Here is a 4,957-nt window from a genome sequence, read left to right on the forward strand (position 1 = left end):
CCCAAGTAAGAATAGTTTTGGGCTAGTGGTGAAAGGAGGTTTTTAGTTCAATTTTGCTCACGTTCATGTTGAGTTTAGTGTTCCTGAAAGACATGTGTCTGTTAATGGCACTATCAATTCTGCTAATAAGTGATACTTAAAACTATTACCTTCTTTGACTTACCTCTCACTATCATTTCTGAAAATCCAGGAAGACCTTAAGGTCTACATTTTAAAAAATCATTTTTTTTGAAGCATAGTTTACCAAAAAAATTGCATACATTATGTATGTACCGTACAATGAGTTGTGATAAATGCTCATATCTATATAACCATCAACACAATCAAGATACATTTCCGGGCTTCCCTGGTGGCGCAGTGGTTGAGAGTCCGCCTGCCGATGCAGGGGACACGGGTTCGTGACCCAGTCCGGGAGGATCCCACATGCCGCGGAGTGGCTGGGCCCGTGAGCCATGGCCGCTGGGCCTGTGCTTCCGGAGCCTGTGCTCCGCAATGGGAGAGGCCACAGCAGTGAGAGACCCGCGTACCGCAAAAAAAAAAAAAAAAAAAAAAAGATACATTTCCATCACCCAAAAATTTCCTTTGTACTCCTTCCAAATCTATCACCTTCTCCCCCCCGACCCTTGGTCCCAGGCAAACACCAGTCTTCTTTTTATCACTGTAGATTAAATTTGCCTTTCCTAAAGTCTTTCATATAGATGGAACTGTGGAGTATGTACTCTTTTATGTCTGGATCCTCTTACATAGCATAATGTTTTTGAGATTCACCAATTTTATTGTTGAATTATTCCACTGTATGGATATACCATGATTTGTTAATTCACTCTCCTGTTAATGAATGAATATTTGAATTGTTTCTAGTTTTGGACTTTTAGAAATAAAGGTGCTATATACTTGCCACGCACAGGTCTTTGTGTGAACACAGTTTTTATTTTTCTTGAGTAAATACCTAAGATTTGGATTGCTGGGTCATATGGTAAGAGTATGTTTGTCTAACATAAGAAATTGCCAGTGTTTTCCAAATGGCTACACCTCTGGCAATTTATGAGAGGCCCAGTTACTTTCACATTCTTGTCCCTACTTGATATTGTTATTCTTTCTAATTTTAGCTACCTTAGTGCATGTGTAGTGGTATTTCATTGTGGTTTAATTTGCATTTTCCTGATGATTAATGATGAGCATTTTGCTATTTTGCCGTTATTAAATGCGGCACTTATTTGCTATTTGTAGGTATACTTTGGAGAAGTGTCTATTCAAATTCTTTATTTTTAAAAAAACACCTTTTTATTTTGAAATAATTATAGACTCATAGGAAGTTGCAAAAATAGTACAATGAGTCTGATGTACACTTCTCCCAGCTTTCCAATAGTGACATGTTATGTAGCTTGTAGTACAGTATCAACATCAGGAAATTTACATTGGTATTACTGTTAACAGACTTTATTCAGCTTTATCTTTAATAAACCTGCATTTTTTGGTATGTGGATGTATGTGTGTGTTCTATGCATTTTTATCCTACGCAAAGATTTGTGCAGTTACTACAACAATCAAGATACAGAATTGTTCTATTACCATAAAACGACTCTCTCATGCATACCCCATCACACAATCCATCCCATACTTTGTCCCTATCCTTTAATACCAGTGTTTGTTTTCTATCGCTATGATTTTATCACTTTGAGAATAAATAGAATCATATAGTATGCCACCATCTGAGACTGGCTTTTTCACTCAGCATAATTCCCTTGAGATTTACTCACATTGTTGTGTCTATCAGTAGTTTGTTCCTTTTTATTGCTGTGTAGTATTCCATCGTATGATAGACGTATCAGAGTTTTAACACTTACTCATTGAAAGACATTTGAGTTCTAGTTTTCGGCTATTTATAAAGCTGCTGTGAACATTCACGTACAGATTTTTATGTAAACACAGGTTTTTATTTTTATTTTTGGATAAATGCTCAACAGTGCTATTTCTGGGTTGTATGGTAAGTGCATGTTTAATTTCACAAAAAGATGCCAAACTATTTTCCAGAATGGCAGTACCATTTTGCATTCCTGCTAGCAAGGTATAGGAAATCCAGTTTCTCTGCATTTTTGCCAGTATTTGGTATTGTCACTTTTCTTTCCTTCCTTCTTTCTTTTTTCTTTGTTTTATCTGGTTTAATAGGTGTATAGTGATATTGCCTATGTTTTTAATTGGGTTGTCTTCTTATTATTGACTTAAAAGTATTCTTTATACATGCTGAATGTATGTCTTTTATGAAATATATGTTTTTCTAACACTTCTCCCAGTTTGTGGTTTGCCTATTTACTTCCTTAACATCTTTTAAAGAGCAAAGGTTTTTAATTTTGATAAAGTCCAATTAATCAATTTTAAAATTCTCTTTTTTCATGATTTTTTCTGTCATATCTAAGAAATCTTTGCTTAACCCAGGGTCAGATAATATTCTCCTATTTTTTTCTTATACTCATATAGTCTTTGCTTTAATCTATAGATCTGTGATCCATTTTGAGTTTATTCTGATATATGCTGTGAAGTAAGGGTTGAGGTTTGCTTTCTTTTCATGTGGATATCCAGTTGTTTCAATGCCATTTGTTAAAGAGCTTATCCTTTCCATACATAATTACTTTGGAAACTTTGTCAAAAATTGACCATATATGTATAGGTCAATTTCTGGACTTTCTATTCTGTTTCATTGATCTGTATGTTTATTCTTATGCCAATACCATACTGTCTTGATTACTCTAGCTTTAAAGTATGTCTTAAAATCATGTAGAAAAAGCAACTTTGTTGTTCTCTTCAAAATTGTCTTGGCCTATCTACTTCCTTTGCATTTCTATATAAATCAGCTAGGATTTTAACTGAGACTGCATTAAATTTATTAATCAATTTGGGGAGACTTGACACCTCAGTGACATTATGTCTTCCAACCCATGAACATGATATGTCCCTCCATTTATTTAGGTCTTCTTTAATTTTTCTAAACAATATTATGTAGCAGTCTTTCACAATCTTTGTTAATTTGATTCCTAAGTAGTTTGTATTTCTTAATGCTGTTTTTTTTTTTTTTTTTTTTTTTTTTTTTTTTTTTTTTTTTTTTTTTTGCTGTACGCGGGCCTCTCACTGCTGTGGCCTCTCCCGTTGCGGAGCACAGGCTCCGGACACACAGGCCCCGCGGCCATGGCTCGCGGGCCCAGCCGCTCCGCGGCATGTGGGATCCTCCGGGATCGGGGCACGAACCCGTGTCCCCTGCATCGGCAGGCGGACTCTCAACCACTGCGCCACCAGGGAGGCCCTATGCTGTTTTAAATATTATTTAAAAATATTAAGTTCCAAATCGTCCATTGCTAATATATTGCAGTTGATATTTTACATGTATTCTGTGACATTACTAAACTCCCTTATGAATTCTAGTAGTTTTTTTTTGTTAGATTTCTTAAGATTTTCTACATAAGTAATCATATTGTCATAAAAACACTTCTCTTTACCTTTTCCTATCTGTAGACTTTTTGTTTCTTTTGCTTTCCTGATTGTATGGGCTAGGACATTGATACAATATTAGATAGGAGTGGTGAGAGCAGATGTCATTGCCTTTTTCCAGATCTATTTGCTGAATTTGGATTGCTATTACTTTATTAAAGAATTTTGCACTAATGTTCATATGGCGTATTAGTTAGTAATTTCCTTTAGTACTTTTGGTTTTGATTTCAGGGTAATGCTGACCTTATAAAATGAGTTGGGAAGTTCTCCCTCCTCCTCTGTTTTCTGAAAGACCTTAGGTAAGATTGATATTATTACTTCACCAGTAAAGCCATCTGGATCTGGCATTTTCTTTCTGGTAATGCTTTCAATTATAAATTCAATTCCTATATTAGAGTTATACCTACTCAGATTTTCTGTTTCATTTTGAGCCAGTTTTGGTAATATGAGTCTTTCAAGGAATTTGTCCATTTCATATAAGTTGTTTATTGTCAAAAGTTTTGTGTAATTTTCCTATTACCTTATTTTTTTCCTATTACCTTTTTAATGTCTGTACACTCTGTAGTGAGTCCTGTTTTGTTTCTGATACAGTTAGTTTCTGTATTCTCTGTTACTTTCCTGATCAACTGAGCAAGAGATTCATAAAATTTATTTTTCTTTTCAAATACCATATTTTCCCAATTTGTAGTCTCTATTTCATTGACTTTCCTTATTGTTTATTTTCTATTTTATTGATTTGATATTTCCTCTTGTTTCCTTTTACTATGGTTTTAATTGATATTCTTTTTCTTGCTTCATAAGATTGGAGCTTACAACATTGTCTTGGACCTTTCTTCTGTTCTATAAATTTAAAGCTATGTATTTCCCTCCAAGCACTGCATTGTTGGCATCACACGATTTAAAAAAATTGAAATATAATTTATGTACCCTAGAATTTACTATTTTGAAGCATGTACAATAAATTGGTAGTTTTTAGTATATTTACAAGGTTGTACAACCCTCACCACAGTCTAATTCCAGAATATTTCATCACTCCAAGAAGAACCCCTATACCAATTAGCAGTCACTTTCGATCCCACCTTTCCTCCAGCCACTGGCAACCATTAATCAATTGGACAACATTTTATTTACTGTTCATCAGTTGATGTACATTTTGATTGTATCCTCTTTTTGGCTTTTATGAATAATGCTTCTCTGAACATTCGTGTACAAGTTTTTGTTTGAACATATGTTTTCAATTCTCCTGGGTATATACCCAGGAGTGGTTGCTGAGTCATATGGTAACTCTATGTTTAGCTTCTTGAGGAGCCACCAAACTGCTTTCCACAGTGCCTGCACCATTTTGCATTCCCACTAGCTCAATTTATCCACATTCTCTCTAAATTTGTTATTTACATTTTTTATTATAGCCATCCTAGTGTGTATGAAGTGATATCACATTGTGGTTGTTTTGTTTTTGTTTTTGTTTTTCAGG

The sequence above is a fragment of the Mesoplodon densirostris genome, chromosome 11 (genome assembly GCF_025265405.1).
Source record: "Mesoplodon densirostris isolate mMesDen1 chromosome 11, mMesDen1 primary haplotype, whole genome shotgun sequence".
In the NCBI taxonomy this organism is placed as follows: Eukaryota; Metazoa; Chordata; class Mammalia; order Artiodactyla; family Ziphiidae; genus Mesoplodon; species Mesoplodon densirostris.